We start from the raw sequence: 10,353 nt of genomic DNA, 5'->3' as shown, positions 1-10,353 counted from the left end.
CAGACATACTTGTACGTACATGTTTACCACTGCACTGTTCAATGGCCAGGGAGTGGACTCTACCTGGATGCCCATCAACAGATGAATAAAGAAAATATGGCTGGGTGGTGGTGGTGTATGACTATCATCTCAGCTCTTGGGAGGCAGAGGCAAGCAGATCTCGGTATTTTCAAGGCCAGCCTGGTTTACAGAGCTAGTTCCAGGACAGCTAGAGCTGAAACCCTATCTCAAAAAGCAAAAAACAAACAAAGCAATAGCAACAAAAGACAGAATGAATGAATTAGAGAGAGAGAGAAAGAGAGAGAGAGAGAGAGAGAGAGAGAGAGAGAGAGAGAGAGAGAGAGGGCATATACACACAATGGAATTTTATTCAGCCATACAGAACAATGAGCTCATGGCATTTGCTGGAAAGATGCAATTGGAAAGCATTATGTTAAGTGATATAAGCCAGATAAGCCAGACTCAAAAGACCAATAGATATTTCTCTCATATGCAGAATAATGTCTGTTTAGAGACAAAGTCATATGATGTAGGTTCGGATGACTTGGACCTCAATACAAGGCTGGCCTCAAACTCACAGAGATCTGCCTGCCTCTGCCTCCTAAATTCTAGGATTAAAGATGTGAGTCACAAGCTTTTTCTTTTTCTTTTCTATGTATGAGTGGTTTTTTTTTTAAATTTTCATTTGTTTCATTTTGTGTGTGTGTGGTTTTTTTTTTTTTTTTTTTTTTGAGGCAGGGTTTCCCTGTGCAGGTCTGGCTGTCCTGGAACTCACTATGTAGACCAGGCTGGCCTTGAATTTAAAAAGATCCACCGTCCTCTGCCTCCTGAGTGCACCACCACCACCCAGCCAGTATATGAGTCTTATTTACATGTATGTCTATGCATAAATGATGCTGGTGGAGGTCAGAGGAGGATGTCAAGTTCCCTGGAACTGGAGTTGTAGATAGCTCTAAGCTACAACATGGGTGCTGGGAATCAAACATGGATACTCTTAAAAGAAGTACTCTTTTTTTTTTGGTTTTTTGAGACAGGGTTTCTCTGTAGCTTTGGAGCCTGTCCTGGAACTAGTTTTTGTAGACCAGGCTGGCCTCGAACTCACAGATATCTGCCTGCCTCTGCCTCGCGAGTGCTGGGATTAAAGGCTTGCGCCACCACTGCCCAAAAGAAGTACTCTTAAGCACTGAGTGATCTCTCCAGCATGTGTGGAACCTGTGTTGTGTGCCACATGAGTGTGTGTCACATGAGTGTGTGTAGTATGTGTGTGTGTGTGTATGTGTGTGTGTGTGTGTGTGTAGTGTATGAGTGTGTGAGTATGGGTAGAGGAAGATAGCTAGAAAGGAGACCATGAGAAGGGAGGAAGGGGATCTGAAGGAGGTATGAGACAGCATAGGGCAGTGGTTCTCAACCATTCTAACACTGCAAACCTTCAATGCAGTTCCTCATGTTGCTACTTCCTAACTGTCATTTTGCTACTGTTATGAATCATAGTGTAAGTATCAGTGTTTTCTTACATGACCTGTGACCCAAACGTTGAGAACCACTGGGAGAGTCGAAAGCAGAAGTGAGGATTTATTATTATTATTTGGATTTTCGAGACAGGGTTTCTCTGTGGCTTTGGAGTCTGTCCTGGAACTAGCTCTTGTACACCAGGCTGATCTCGAACTCACAGAGATCCGCCTGCCTCTGCCTCCCGAGTGCTGGGATTAAAGGCGTGCGCCACCACCGCCCAGCTGGATTATTATGAAGAAGAAAGGAACCAGTCGGAGGGTGCAGAGTGGAAGGGGAGCTGGGGAACAACTGGGAACAATGTGTAATGATACACATGTATGAAGATGCCATGATGAAACCCATGACTCTGTGTGCTAACCTAAGAGATTACAAAGTTTTCAAAGGAGAACAGTGGTCTAGAGAGGGGATGAACTTCTTTACCGTATGTTCAGGCTAATGGGAGAGGCTTTTCTGCAACATGGACCTCAGATATTTGAGGTTACTCTGTTTCTCTATGATTATATGTAGAAAAAAACGGTGGGCTGCGTCCCGCCACCTGGCTAGCTTTACACCCGAAATAATTACACGGAAACTGTATTCTTTTAAACACTGCCTGGCCCATTAGTTTTAGCCTCTTATTGGCTAATTCTCACATCTTACTTTAATCCATATTTAGTAATCTGTGTAGCACCATGAGGTGGTCGCTTACCAGGAGAGATCTTAACCTGCGTCTGTCTCGGAGAGGAGAGGCATGGCGTCTGCCTCACTTTGCTTTCTTTCTCCAACAATTTTGTTTTGTCTACTCCACCTACCTAATTTTCTGTCCTATTAAAGGGCCAAGGCAGTTTCTTTATTAAACAATGAAAGTAACACATAGACAGATGACTCTCCTCCATCAATTATAGAAAAAGCAAGTAGAACATCTCTTTATAATCTCCTTAGCTTGTTGCCATGTAATAGAAAACTTTCTTTAAACCTTTGCTATTGACATAATGTTTTTTTATAAAATTTAGAGGCCTGCAACACACATCCAATCAATACGTGATCTTTTTCTGCATTACCTTGTGCTAGAGGACCTGGCAGACCCGTATGGGATCAGATGTGTGTTATATATATAGGAAAAAGCCTATTCTTGATTATGTCTTGCACCTGGATGAATAATGAAGTCAATTCTGTATCATCTGGTATAAATTCAGCAGTTTCAATATGCAAGATAACTCTTTCTGCATATTGTGAATTAGTAACTATATTGAGAGGTTCTTTAAAATCCCTTAGTACCATAAGAATAGCATATAATTCTACCTTATGGACAGAATTATAAGGGCTTTGTTCCACCTTACTTAATTCTTCTGATTTGTAACCTGATTTACTTTCATCAGTATAAAATGTACGGGCTCCAATTATTGGTGCATCACCCACAATTTAAGGAAGACTCCAAGAAGTTCTCTTTATAAGGTTAAGTCTATCACTTTTGGGATAATTGCTATTAATTTCTCCCAAAAAATTAGCATAAGCCCTTTGCCAGGGTTTATTGTCTTCCATAACTTTTTTTATTTCATTAACAGTAAAAGGCATTATAATCCCTGCTGGGTCTATACCTGCTAATTGACAAATTTATCATTTATAATTAATTCAGAAACTTTTTCTACATAATTTTTTACTTGGTTTATGTGGTAAAAAGATCCATTCTAAGACAATATCATTCCTCTGCATTAAAATACCTGTAGGAGAAATTCTGGAAGGCAAAATGACTAGAATACAATTAAGATTTGGATTCACCCTATCCACATGTGCCTCCTGTAATTTCTCCTTAACAATCGTCGATTCCTTTTCTGCTTCAGCTGTTAATTCTCTGAAACTATTCAAGTCTTTATTACCATCTAAGGTTTTGTTTAAATTAATTATTAGATCAGGTGTTATCTCCAACATATATTGTCACCAGTGCTTTAGTGCTTAGCCACTCTTACAGGTGTAAGATGGAATCTCAGAGTTGTTTTAATTTGTATTTCTCTGATGGCTAAGGATGTTGAGCATTTCCTTAAGTGTCTTTCAGTCATTTCAGATTTTTTTTTTTAGAGTTCTCTGTTTTAGGTCAGTATCCGCTTTTAAAAATTGGATTATTTGTTCCTTTGATGACCGATTACTTGAGTTCTTTGTATATTTTGAAGATCAGCCCTCTGTCTGATGTGGGATTGGTGAAGATCTTTTCCCATTTGGTAGACTGCTGTTTTGTCTTGTTGACAATGTCCTTTGCTTTACAGAAGCTTCACAATTTCAGGAGGTCCCATATATTAATTGTTTCTCTCAGTGTCTGTGCTACTGGGGTTATATTTAGGAAGTAGTCTCCTGAGCCATTGCATTTAAATCTACTTCCCACTTTCTCTTCTATGAGGTTCAGTGTGGTTGGCTTCATGTTGAGGTCTTTGATTCATTTGGACTTGAGTTTTGTACATGGTGATAGACATGGATCTATTTTCATTCTTCTACATGCTGATATCCAGCTATGCCAGCACCATTTGTTGAATATGCTTTCTTTTTCCATTTTATAGATTTTTTTACTTTTTTTTTGTCAAAAATCAAGAGTTCATTAATATGTAGATTGATATCCAGATCTTATATTCAGTTTCATTGGTCCTTCTGTCTGTTTTTATGCTAATACCAGGCTGTTTTTAGTACTGTAGCTCTGTAGTAGTAGACTTTATAGTCAGGGATTGTGATGCCTCCAGAAGTTGCTTTATTGTACAGGATTGTTTTGTCTATTTTGAGTTGTTTTGTTTTTCCATATGAAGTTTAGTACCATTCTTTTGAGGTCTGTGAAGAATTTTGTTGGAATTTTGATGGGCATTGCATTTAATCTGTAGTTTGCTTTAGGTAAGATTGCCAATTTTACTATGTTAATTTTGCCTACCTAAGAGCATGCAAGATATTTCCACCTTCTGGTATCTTCTTCAATTTCTTTCTTCAAAGATTTAAAGTTCTTGTCATACAGGTCTCCAACTTGTTTGGTTAGACTTACTTCGAGATATTTTGTGCTATTTGTGGCTATTGTAAAGGGTGATGTTTCTCTGATTTCTTTCTCAGCCCATTTATCATCTGTGTACAGGAGGGCTACTGATTTTTTTTGAGTTAATCTTGTATCCTGCTATATTACTGAAGGTGTTTATGAATGGTAGAAGTTCCTTGGTAGAATTTTTGGACTCGCTTATATAAACTATCATATCATCAGCAAATAGTAAGAGTTTGACTTCTTTTCTGATTTGTATAATCTTAATCTCTTTTTTTGTCTTATTGCTTTAGCTAGGACCTCAAGAACTATATTGAATACGAATAAAGTGAACAACCTAGTCTTGTTCCTGATTTCAGTGGGATCGCTGGGAATTTCTATCCATTTAGTTTGATGTTGGTTATTGGCTTGCTCTATATTGTCTTAATTATGTTTAGGTATGTTTCTTGTATCCCTGCTCTCTCCAAGACCTTTATCATCAAGGGATGTTGTACATTCTCAAAGGCTTTTTCCGCATCTAATGAGATGATCATGTGGGTTTTTTTTTCAGTTTGCTTATATGGTGGATTACATTGACAGATTTTCGTATGTTGAACCATCCCTGCACCTCTGGGATGAAACCTACTTGATCATGGGGGATGACTTTTCTGATGTGTTCTTGGATTCAGTTTGTCAGCATTTTGAGTACTTTTGCATCAAAGTTCATGAGTGAGATTGGTGTGTAATTCTCTTTCCTAGTAATGTCTTTATGTGGTTTGGTATCAAGGTAATTGTAGCCTCATAAAAATAGTTTGGCAATGTTCCTTATGTTTCTATTGTGAGGAAAAATTTGAGGAGTATTGCTAATAGTTCTTTTTAAATCTTATAGAATTCTGCACTGAAACTATCTGGTCCTGGCCTTTTTGGTTGGGAGAATTTTGATGACTGTTTCTATTTCCTTAACAGTTATAGGTTTATTTAATTTGTTTATCTGGTCTTGATTTAGTTTTGGTAAGTGATATTTATCCAATAAAGTGTCCATTTCCTTTAAGTTTTCCAATTTTTTTGGAATACAGGTTTTCAAAATATGACCCAGTGACCTTCTGGATATTCTCCATGTCTGTTGTCATATCGCCATTTTGTTTTTTCTGATTTTGTTGAAATTCTCTCTCTGCCTTTTGGTTAGTTTGGATTAAGGTTTATCTATTTTGTTGATTTTCTCAAAGAACCAACTCATTGTCTCATTGATTCTCTGTATTGTCTTCTTTGTATCTATTTTGTTGATTTCAGCTCTCAATTTGATTATTTCCTGACATCTAGTCCTCCTGAATGTTACTTCTTTTTGTTCTAGAGTTTTCAAATGTTCTGTTAGCTCACTAGTGTGGGATTTTTCCAGATCCTTTATGTGGGCATAACTAGTGCTATGAACTTTCCTCTTAGCACTGCTTTCATTGTGTCCCATAAATGTGGGTATGTTGTGTGGTCATTTTCACTGCATTTTAGGAAGTCTTTAATTTCTCCCTTTATTTCTTCCTTGACCCATTGATAATTCAGGTGAGCCTTGTTTTAATTTCCATGTGTTTGTGGACTTCCTGGAATTAGTGTTGCTGTTGAACTCTAATATTAAGCCATGGTGATCTGATAAGATACATGGGGTTACCAGCAGCACACACACTGAGAGAAACAATTAGTACATGGGACCTCCTGAAACTGAAAAGCTTCTGTAAAGCAAAGGACACGGTCAACAAGACAAAACGACAGCCTACAGAATGGGAAAAGATCTTCACTAACCCCATATTGGACAGAGGGCTGATCTCCAAAATATACAAAGAACTCATGAAATTGGACACCAAAGGATCAAATAATCCAATAAAAAATGGAGTACAGACCTAAACAGAGAACTCTCAACAGAGGAATTTAAAATGACTGAAAGACACTTAAGGAAATGTTCAACATCCTTAGTCATCAGAGAAATGCAAATCAAAATAACTCTGAGATTCCATCTTACACCTGTAAGAATGGCCAAGATCAAAAACACTGATGACAACTTATGCTGGAGAGGTTGTGGGGAAAAGGGAACACTTCTGCATTGCTGGTGGGAACGCAAGCTGATACAGCCCCTTTGGATGTCAGTGTGGTGATTTCTCAGAAAATTAGGTAACAACCTTCCTCAAGACCCAGTAATATCACTTTTGGGTATATAATCCAAAGGATGCTCAATTGTGCCACAAGGACATGTGCTCAGCTATGTTCACAGAAGCTTTGTATGTCATAGCCAGAACCTGGAAAAAAAAAACTAAATTCCCCTCGATCAAAGAATAGATAAGAAAAATGTGATACATTTTGATACATTTACACAATGGAGTACTACACAGCAAAAAAAAAAAAAAACCCAACAGCTTGAATTTTGCAGGAAAATGGATGGATCTAGAAAACATTATTTTGAGTGAGGTAACCCAGACCCAGAAAGACAATTATCACATGTAGTCACTCAAAGGTGGTTTTTAAACATAAAGCAAAGAAAGCCAGCCTACAAACCACAATCCCAGAGAACTTAGACAACAATGAGGACACCAAGAGAGACTTACATAGATCTATTCTGCATGGGAAGTAGAAAGTAGAAAAAGACAAGATCTCCTGAGTAAATTGGGAGCACTGGGACTATGGGCGGAGGATTGAAGGGGAGAGGGGAGAGGCAGACAGGGGAGCAGAGAAAAATGTAGAGCTCAATAATATCAATAAAATAAAAAAAGATACATGGGGTTATTCAAAAAAAAATTTTTGTATCTATTGAGGTTTGCTTTGTTACTGAGTATATGGTCAGTTTTTGAGAAGGTTCCATGTGGTGCTGAGAAGAAGGTATATTCTTTTCTGTTTGGATGGAATGTTCTATAGATGTCTGCGAAGCCCATTTGATTCATAACATCTGTTAGTTCCCTTATTTCTCTGTTAATTTTCTCTCTGACAGACCTGTCCAGTGGTGAGAGTGGAGTGTTGAAGTCTCCCACTATTAGTGTATGGGTTTAATGCGATTTAAGCTTTAGGAGTGTTTCTTTTACATTTGAGGGTGCCCCTGTATTTGGGACATAGATGTTCGGTATTGAGATTTCCTCTTGATGGATTTTTTTCTGTGACGAATATGAAATGTCCTTCTTTGTCTCTTTTGATTGATTTTAGTTTGAAGTCTATTTTGTTAGATATTAGGATAGCTACACCTGTGGGCTGAATTGAGCATGAGCATATCGGAGGCTGGAGTGGACAAGTTAGTGCCAAAGAAGTGACCATTAGAAAAAGGCACCGTTGGCATCAAAGGCATAAAAGCTATGCCAAAAACGTGATAGTTAGAAAAAGGCGCAAAATTCAAAACAGGTGACATGGCAAAGCCTCTGAAGACTGCTCCCAGACAAGATGGCACTGAAGGGGAACAAGGGGGAGGAGATCTGACTTATTTATGAGAAGATGATTGGAGTTTGAGATGGGGTAAGATGACATAAAGTCCCTTATGCCCTCGTGATCCCAATTAGAGGCTATAGGAGCCGAGGCTCATGCAGAGGTGACTGCTGACGTGATTGGTTAATTTCTCTCAGCTTCTTCTGGGATACGTGGGATTTTACTTTAAAAGTTGCATCTTATAAGGGAATGAACGAGTTCCTGCTTGACTGGACTCTTCACCGCATCTGATTGTCTCCAGGACCCTGGGGGAGGGGCTTGCTGGCAAGAGGCACACTTCCCTTCTCATTCAGGCTGAGTCACAGGCCATTGGTTCAGTTCTTCAGTTCTATCTATGTAAATAGGGACCAACATACACCCACTTGTTTCTTAGGTCCATTTGATTGGAAAATTTTTTCCCAACCCTTTACACTGAAGCGGTATCTGTCTTTGAGGCTGAGGAGTGTTTCTTGTATGAGGCAGAAAGATGGATTCCGTTTTCACATCCACTCTGTTAGCCTGTGACTTTTTATAGGTGAGTTGAGACCATTTATATTAAGGGATATTAATGACCAATGATTGCTAACTCCTTGCTGTGGGAGCTCCTTCCGCTCCTTCAGCCAATAGCCTTTAAGATGTCAGCCCACTTGGGTGTGGTCTCTTTTGCTTTAAAAAGCAGCTGTAGCCCTGCACTTGCTCTCTTGCTTCCGGCTCTCACTTTTGGCTGCTAGACTCTGTTCCTGTTCACTCAGAGGGCTGTTGTCTAGAACAGTGATCTATAAGTTTTCCCCTTAAATAAATAACCCTTTTATTATTCATTTCTGAACTGGTGTGGGATTGTTTTGGTACGGCTTTATCTGGCACCAACGAATGTTTGTTTTCAGAACCCCTCCGACTCTACCCCTACCCCTGCTCTACTGCCCACCACCATCTCAGAGTGGGCCTGGCTAGGCACAAGCCCTCCCTCAGCTGGCTGTGGCCTGTGCGAGGAGCCAGCAGTTCATTTGGATATAGAATTCTCACGAAGCAGTAGTTTTTCTTGCTGCAGATTGGCCTCAGTTTTATATGGAGTGAAGTAACTCAGAACCAGAAAGGTGGATGACTAGCCAGGCTGCCAAGACAAACAAGCAGGCCCTTCCCAACACCCAGAGAACCTTGACAACGAGGCCACAAAAAGACATACCTGGATCTAATCTACATGGGAAGTAGAAATAGACAAAATCTCCTGAGTAAATTGGAAGCATGGTGACCATGGGAGAGGATTGAAAGGGAGGGGAGAGAAAGGGAAGGGTGCAGAGAAAAAGATATAGCTCAATATAAAACAATAAACAAAAAAGAAAGAAAATGAGGTAACGCTATGGCCACGTGCCAATACATAAATAAATTATTAGAATTAATTTAAATGTAATAACTAGCTAGGAATAAGCCAGAGCCATCGTTCAAACATTTATAATTAATATAAGTCACTGAGTGGTTATTGAGGAACTGAGAAGCAAGAGAGAAACCTCCATTTAGAATGTACCCCAAGTCCCCTGAAGCAGAGGGTCATCCTGACCCAAGTACAGACTTACTCCTAGAGTGTTCTGTGCATGTTCTATAGGGAAGTATGTGTGGACATGCTGGGGTACGAACACGTCACACACAGCGGCTGTGTAGCAGTTTCCATCCTTCGAGGAAGTTCCTTAAGACAGGAAGTAAGCCAGATTTACTGGGTCCCTCCTTCCCCAAGAGAATAGGAACAATTAAGACTGCAAACAGCCACTCCCCAGACAAGCCCAGTTGCCCAGCAGAAGCAGAGACCAAGGAAACTACCTGGAAGAAAGGAAGCTGAGCTGCCTAGAAAAGGCCCCAATGGAACATCTAGAATGTCCTTCCCTGACCTGCTGAGCTGCCTGCAGGCTGTGCAGTGGGCTCCAGCTTTCCAGCTTTTATGAGCTGTCACCCATGCTGGTGGAGCCTTTGGTACTGCAGCTGTCTTGGGAGTGACTTTTCCTCCTTCAGATAATCTCTTACCAATATACCTGTGAGTGATCCCAATAAAATTAATTGGTTCACCAGGTTGGACTTTGATCGCATTCCTGTTTGGGTCTGTTGTTGATTCTCTAACTGGGGTGAGTAGACATTTGTTCATGTCTTCCTGGGAAAAGTGTATCTCACTACAGGGCAGGCTCACTTGGCCTCACAGGTTGGCAGGAGTGAGGGGAGGGCACTCACATGCATCTTGCTTCTGTGTGGGCACAACCACCCCTACCCATCATACCAATGATCGGGGACCCCTCAAAAACTCAGTCACATTCGGGCAGTGGTGGCACATGTCTTTTATCCCAGCACTTGTGAGGCAGAGACAGGCAGATCTGTGAGTTTGAGGCTAGCCTGCTCTACAGAAAAAAATTCCAGGATAGCCAGAGTGTCACACAGAAACCCGGTCTTGAAAAACCAAAGCGAACCAA

Source organism: Arvicola amphibius, chromosome 9, assembly GCF_903992535.2.
Source record: "Arvicola amphibius chromosome 9, mArvAmp1.2, whole genome shotgun sequence".
Taxonomy (NCBI): Eukaryota; Metazoa; Chordata; class Mammalia; order Rodentia; family Cricetidae; genus Arvicola; species Arvicola amphibius.
Note: the sequence above shows the minus strand (reverse complement) of the source record.